Below are 8446 nucleotides of genomic sequence, written 5' to 3' on the forward strand. Positions count from 1 at the left end.
ACGCGAAAGCAGCCGTGTAGGCGCAGGTTAAAGAAGCCCAGGTGGTCAAAATTTTCGAAGTCCCCAGCTACGGCGTGCTTCATAATTGGACAGTGGCTTTGGCACGTAAAAACACATAATTAAAATTTTTCTGACAGCTTTCTGAACTATATATCGAGAGCTCAATCTTTCGCAATGTTGGCTAGATTACAGAAAAACCAACAAATTTGCCGTAAAAGCTGGGGCGAGAAGGTGTTTGAGAGGGTGTATTCTGGTACGCTCCATCTTCTGCTTGAACCCACGTGCCGGCAAATAATCCGTCTACGTGTTGTTCGTTGCTCGTGTTGTTCAACCTCAGATAACGTTGCGTTATCTGAGGTTGAAGATGGCACTGTGTATAGAACGAAAAATTTCTACCTTGAGTTTGCACTCTCTTTACATGGCAGTCGCATTGGCTGCTATGCTGTAATAGCACATGGAAGACACCATATTAACAATTCTGCACTACATTATAGAAGGTATATGTTCGCAAAACTGCAATTCCTCGCACTGCAAGGTAAACACGGTCTAGGAGCTGCCGACTGCTTTGGAGCCGATGCTTGAATAATGCTACGTGCAAGCTACCTTCCTCATCCACCGTAAGGACTCTGGCAACACCTAAGCATTCTTATCAAATGCAGCATAAGCAATTTCGGCGACTGGTACAGGGAGGAAGACTAATAGAGGATTTCTTTTACAACATTTGTCTTTTAGTGTAAGAAGATACTTTTTTCAATAGATATATAACAAAGTTTCCGTTTGAAACACATCAGCCTTTGCTTAGACGATAAAAACGTAAGGGCACACAAACAATAATACGGAAAATGTGCCCTTGAAGTTATGCTGCTACTGATTTATACAAAGTTTCGCCCGACATCGCCCGAAGGGTGATGCATTGACTCCAATAGCAAAGGCAGGCGTTTGCTAGAAGTTCTCAGACGATGATGTACTGCATGCGGGTGTGAGGTGGTTGCACGAACCAGCACGCCTGGCACCTGGTGCTGCGCGGAAGGAACAGAACCCCGGCAGCCGTCAGGGTCACGAGCGCCGGAAGTTGCGTAACAGGCGTCACTTTAGGAACTAGGGAGCTTAGCAACCGGAACGCAACCGGTATAGCGAACAGCATTGCAACAAAGAACGTTAACGGCAAAGCTATAGTGGCTGGGGACAATCACCTACCTGGAGGCAGCGGAAAAGGAACAAGTTAGGAATAACTAATTAAGAATTAAGAGACAAAGCAAGAGAGAAACATTTTATGGTAACACAAGAGAAAGCTCTTTTCGGAGCAAGGTCAGGATGGCTTAGAACGCGCAATTATAAATCGAAATTCGCCAAGAAAGAAGAAGCATGCACCTGCTGCGGTAAAGCTAGGAAAGCGTTGGAATATGTTATATCAGAAAGCGAAGATATCTACCATATTTGTAGCTTTAGGTACCGCTGGCATCCCTGATAGGCTGGGGTTCAGGGACAGCAGCGGGAAAGTAAACATGTCGGCCATAGAGATCAGCAAAAGGCGGTGGGAAGTTTGTGGCCAGACACGTCGGGAGACCACATGAACCATGGGTTCAAAAAACGAAGTTCCCTATAATGGAACAGAAAGTTTGACGCCGGCCATATTTGTCGTCCTAAGATAAGACATAAGGCAGACTAAGAAAAATTCAGATTTTGTACCCGTATTGAGTTGTACCACTTTTCTTGTTTCTTTTTTTATGATGCCTTTCCAACAACCAGAAACACTTTGTATTTTGGCAAATAAGTTCAGCGGACACCCGTAAGGTGGAGGACTACGTTAAAGAGAAAATGGTGGATGACACTTTTTCTTTTATTGACTTTTGTTTTGGAATTTGTGCATTACCGTGTTGCTGTGGAGGAATTCAATGGAAAATACTTCGGAAACTCCCCTTCTGTCCTAATTTAACAATAATAGAAGTTAGATGGATTTATGTGCTTTCACTTTCCGTTAATTTTAGTACGTGAACAATCTTTCACCAGTGGTTAAGGACATTTGTGCACAGCAATTTCAGGATTCTTCAAGTCATCTTGGTAGCAACCCCTCGTAGCTATCCCCTCGCGTTGTCGATGACTTTAACGTCGATGTGTATCGTCCCGATGGAATCTGGTTCTTAGTGTTTCTCTTCGAAAGTGGTGGCCTTCGATGTCACAGCAAGACCAATGTCTCCACGACGCGACAGCGGTCTTGCATCGACCTTACGTTCGCTAAGGACGTTTGCAGTGTCGTCAAAGAGCACATGGTCGTCCTATCACAGTCGACCATAACGCCATAATTGCTGCGGTGAAGAGATAACCGCAAATACAAACAAACATATCAACGTGCATATTTGTCTCATATTGTTTAGTTGTCTCATTTTATTTTCTTTATTATTATATGCAGCTGTGCTGGTCATCCACTTTCTCACAGTAGAATGGCTCGCAATTTTTCCTTTGGACTGAATAACTAGCAGCCTTTTTTTTGTTTTTGTTTTGCGGAATGGTATGTACGGGTAGGCTGGTGCTCGATTAGATGGCGCCGGCTACTCTACTTAAATCACAGGTGCTTCTTTAATCCACCATCTTCTAATGTTGCTGTTTCCTATGTATATATATATATATATATATATATATATATATATATATATATATATATATATATATATATATATATATATATATATATATATATATATATATATATATATACAGTCACATAATAAGAAGCCAACAAACACTGACACCAAGGACAACGTAGGAAAAATTACTTCTGACTTTGGGGGCGGAAGGCAACAATATTAACAACACTGCACTACTTTACACAAGGCATCCATTCGCAGGACTACATCCGTCTGAGCCGACGATTGAATAATGCCTCGTGCCAGCTACCTTGCTCACCCGCCGTAACGTTTCTGGCAATACTGAATAACTTTTATCAAATGCCGCATTAGCAGAATCGCCAACTGGCTCAAGGACGAAAACTGATGGAGCATTTCAATCACAAATTGGGTCTTTTACCGTCAAAATATATTATTTTAATTGAGAAACGTGTAGTCAAGTTTACGTTGGAAACATATCAGCATTTGGTTTACGGTTAGTACGTTGGGGACCCGCCGTGGTTGCTCAGTGGCTATGGTGTTGGGCTGCTGAGCACGAGGTCGCGGGATCGAATCCCGGCCACGGCGGCCGCATTTCGATGGGGGCGAAATGCGAGAACACCCGTGTGCTTAGATTTAGGTGCACGTTAAAGAACCCCAGGTGGTCAAAATTTCCGGAGTCCTCCACTACGGCGTGCCTCATAATCAGAAAGTGGTTTTGGCACGTAAAACCCCAAATATTATTATTATTAGTAGTACGTTGTGGCACACAAACAATAAGAGGGACAGCGCGCTGTTGAAGTTATGCTGCAATTGTCTGAATAAAACTCTCGCCCGACGGGCGATGTATTGACACCAATAGCAAAGTCAAGCGTTTGCTAAATTTTGTCGGACGATGTTGTACCTGCATGCGGGTGCGAGATGTTTGCGCGAAGCTGCCCGCCTGGCGACTGGTGCTCAGCCCGGAAGGAACATAGCCCCTGGCAGCTGCCAGTGTCACGAGCGCCGGAAGTGGCGTAGAAGGCGTAGCCTTAGGAACTAGGGAGCTTAGCAACCGGAACGCGGACGGTATAGGGAACAACATAGCAACAAAGGACAAGCGCAAGCGCAACTTTAGAGTGGCTGGGGACAATAACTTAGGTGGAGGCACTGGCCAAGGAACAGGTTATGAATAACTAAGTAAGAAGTAAAAGAGCAACCAAGAGAGAAATATTTTATGATAACTCTAGGGAAAGCTGTTTTCAGAGCAAGGTGAGGACGCGTTAAAACGCGTGGTTACAACGCGAGATACACCAAGATAGAAGAAGCATGCGCTTGCTGCGCGAAAGCTAGGGAAGAGTTGGAACATGTTATACTGGAAAGCGAAGATATCTACCCGGTTGCAGGTTTAGGTAGTGCAGGCGTTCTTGATGGGCTGGGGTTCAAGGAGAGCAGCAGGAAAGTAAACATGTCGGCGATAGAGATCAGCAAAAGGCTGTTGGAGGTGTGTTGGCCCAAACGTCAGGGGACCAAAAAAAACCCGAAAGACACAAAAACGAAGTTCCCTATGATGGAACAGAAAGCTTGACGCTGCGCATATTTGCCTTATTAAGAAAGTTAAAGGATACAACAGAATAAGAAAAATATAGTTTTTGTACCAGTATTGAGTTATCCTGCTCATTTATTCTTTTTTCCGGCAATCAGAAACACCTTCTACTTTGGCGAGTACGTTCAGCGTAAACCCGTATGATGGAGGACTACATTAAAGAGAAAATGGTGGATGACACATTTTTCTTTATTGAGTTTTTGTTTTGCTATTCGTTCATTACCGTGTTGCTGTAGAGGAATTCAGTAGAACATGCTTCGGAAACATCACTTCAGTGCTAAATTAACAATTATAGTTGGTAAATTGATTTCTGCGCTTAGGTTTTCCATTCTTTTTAGTACGTGAACAATCCCTCACCAGTGGTGAAGGACATTTGCGTAACCGCGTGGACAGTAGTTCGATGATGCTTCAACGCAGCGTCGTAACAGCGTTATCTTTCACATATGTATGTTCATTATCACTTACTCTTTCACTTTCTTCTTCCCTCTCCACTGAGCAACGCCAAACACATCAAAACTTACAATATTTGAGTACTTACTTCAGCATGAAGCGTTTGCCAACACAAACACACACTCGAACGTATTTGGCTTGTCGGGATTCTTTAAACGACAGGTTGAATCGGCAAAGCACTCATAGATATTCTCTTCCCTCTGTTCTTTATTTTCCTCTTCAACCGAATTCGCCGCAGCGGGCTATGGTTGACAGCTTTCTTGCTCAGTGACTATGGTATTGGGCTCCTAATGACAAGGTCGCAGGGTCGTATCTCTGCCCAGGCGGCTGCATTTCGATAGCGGCGAAATGTGAAAACAGCCGTGTACTTAGCTTTAGGTGCAGGTTAATGAAGCCGACGTGGTCAAATTTTCCAGAGTTCCCACCCACGGCGTGCTTCATAATAGGATCGTGACTTTCGCACTTGAAATCACATAATTCTAACAACTCTGCACTACTTTATACAAGGCCTACGTTCGCAAAACTGTAATTCCTCGCACTGCAAAGGAACAAAGCTTCACAAGTTGCCGACTGCTTCACAAGTTGCCGACTGCTTTGCAGCCCATGTTTGAATAATGCTACGTGCATGCTTCCTGACCCATCCGCCGTAATGACTCTGGCAATATTTAAGCATTTTAATTAAATCCCGCATGAGCAATTTCGGCTACTGGTTCAGGGAGGAAAACTAATACCGGATTTCTATTACAACATGGGTATTTTAGTGCAAGAACGTATTATTTTATTCGATATAGACGTAACACAGTTTCCATTTGAAACACATCAGCTTTTGCTTAGACGATAAAAACGTAAAGGCACACAAACAACAAGATGGTCAATGTGCCCTTGAAGTTATGCTCCAACTGATTTATTCAGAGTTTCGACTGACACCAATAGCATGCAGAGTCAAGCGTTTGCTAGAAGTTGTCGGATGATGTTGGTGCATGTGTGCGGGTGCCACATGTATGCGCGGAGCAGCAGGCGTGGCAACTGGTGCTGCACGGAAGGAACAGAACACTGGCAGCGGCCAGCGTCATGGGGGCCGGACGTGGCGTAGCAGGCGTCGCTTTAGGAACTTGGGAGCTTAGCAACCGGAACGCGCCAGGTATAGCGAACAACATAGCAACAAATAACGTTAACGGCAAGGTTATAGTGGCTGGGGACAACCTTTTTTGCGGAGGCAGTGGTAAAGGAATAGGCCATGAATACATATATAATAAAAAAAGGTATTAAACCAGGAGCCAACATCTTATCATAACTCGAGGAGCAGCTCTGTCTGAAGCAAGCTCAGGAAGCCTTAGTATGCGCAGTTATAAAGCGAGATACACCAAGAAAGAAGAAGCATGCACTTGCAGCAGTTAAGCTAGAGAAGCGTCAGAGCATGGTTTGTCAGAAAGCGAAGATATCTACCCGGTTGGAGTTTTAGGTGCCGCAGGCATTCTTGAAGGGCTGGGTTTCAGGTATAGCTGGGGGAAAGTAAACATGTCGGCCATAGAGATCAGCAAACGTTCGCTGGAGGTGTGTTGTCAGAAATGTGTGGAGACCGCAAAAACCGTGAGATACCAAAACGAACTTCCTATAATGAAACAGATGCTGGCCATATTTGTCGTCCTAAAATAGTTGGGATATACGGAGAAATGAGATAGAGCTTTTCTACGAGTATTTATTTTTATAATTTCTTTTGATGGTGCCTTTCCGGCTATCAGAAACACTTTCTGTATTGGCAGATCAGTTGAGCGGAAAACCGTAGTGTAGATGACAGTACATTAGAGATAACATGGGGGCTAGTACTTTTTCTTTTATTGAGTTTTCTGTCTTGGTATTTATTCATTACCGTGTTGCTGTGGAGGAATGCAGTAGGAAATACTTCGGAAACTTCACTTCTGTCCTAAATTAACAATTATTGAAGTTAAATGCTTTTCTGTGCTATGGCTTTCCATTCATTTTAGTACGTGAAAAATCTCTCACTATTGGTTAAGAAAATTTGTGTAACCGCGTGGACAGCAGTTCGATGACGCTTCAACGCACCGTGTTAACAGCCTGCTTTTCACGTATGTGTGATCATTATCACTAAATCTTTCATTTTCTTCTTCCCTCTCCACTGGGCAACGCTAAAAACATCAAAACGTACAAGATTCAAAAGCTTAATTTCGCATGAACCATGTACCAAAGCAAGCACAATCTCGAACGCATTTGGCTTGCCGGGATTCTTGAAACGACAGGCCGAATCGGCAAAGCACGCGTAGATTTTCTCTTCTCTCTCTTCCTTATTTTCCTCCTCAAGCAAATCCGCCGCTGTGGGCTAGGGTTGACAGCTCTCCTGCTCAGTGGCTATGGGGTTGGGCTGTTAATCACGAGGTCGCGGGATCCTATCCCGGCCAATGCGGCCACATTTCGATAGGCACGAAATGCGAAAACAGCCGTCTGTTAAGATTTAGGTGCACTTTAAAGAACCCAAGGTGGTCGAAATTTTCCCGCTAGTCCCCCGCTACGACGTGCCTCATGGTTGTCGTATGAAAGTGATGACGTCATCACACATCGCGTCACGTTCACAGGTGGTCCAAAACTCACACCACGCACGTTGTTACGTCAGCACTTCTCTAGCTCCAGCCCATTCTTTTCATCTGCCCATTGAGCTGCCCTTGAGGGCAGCTCAATTCGGTTACGGATTCGATTATAGGATTCGGTTACGAGCCACGGAGAAAACAAAAGGCTCGATTGGCCACCGAAGCACAGAGGCTGCTCAGCGGGCTCCAACCCCGGAGCGGACCACCAACAGGTGTAACAGCTGCAGTCACTGCATTACGGATGTTTATCGTGGCTCACAATGCCGAAGTGCCTAAGGCGCATTTACAAGCATGCCTGTTACTAAAACCACACTAATGGTACTCATCGTCCACGTATTCTGGCGCAAAAGATTATGCCACCTATTTCGCTACTCCTTGAATTACTGCCTTCATAAAGCATCTCTGTAAATGTCTATGTCGAAATTTGAATTTCTGTTCCGTGCAATTATGTGCAACGCTTCGGATTATGCTAGGAAATGATAGTTTCTTCATCGCATTACGTTTAACTTTCGCCCTGTTTTCATCGAATTGAAACTATGCGTTTTTAATGCTCGCTTATGGGACTCTGGAAAACTTACGGATAACGGCAGTACGGCACTCTGCAACGCTTGGATAAGTAATTTGCTACATAGACTGTAATAAACCTACCTGGAGGGAAAATTTATCGCTCGTCACTCACAATATGCTTCGCGTTGTATGAACAATGTGCATTGTGCGTTTCACGGAGGAGACCGGTTAAACCTAACTACGCGTCTCGTAGAACGCACAAAGGTTTAGAGAAGGCGAGTATTTGCTGCATGTTTTCAAGGCACATAATTATACATCAGGCTTCAAACTCGGGCATGCGTCTCATAAGAAGCGGCCCCTGTTTCCACCTAAATCAGAAATTTGTGGTATTCATTTAAATTTCTCAGGCAAGCTGATAAACGTTGAAGCCATTTTGCATAAAGCTTGTAGACGAGCCGCATAGGAGGACTAGAAATTTTTGTTTGAAAGAGAATTAAAAGGCACACACTTCAATCTTTTCGTGCATACTTTTTGAAAAGGCACATGAAAAAATAACAAACTCGTAGGATAGTGTAGGAGGTTCTGATGCTGAAAACAAAAATAAAGACCACGGAAATATAGCGTATAAATACGTGACGTTTTACGCACATACTTCGATATACGATTGCACTTCAATGAAGTTGATTTTCTTAAAAAAT

The sequence above is a fragment of the Dermacentor variabilis genome, chromosome 9 (genome assembly GCF_050947875.1).
Source record: "Dermacentor variabilis isolate Ectoservices chromosome 9, ASM5094787v1, whole genome shotgun sequence".
Classification (NCBI taxonomy): Eukaryota; Metazoa; Arthropoda; class Arachnida; order Ixodida; family Ixodidae; genus Dermacentor; species Dermacentor variabilis.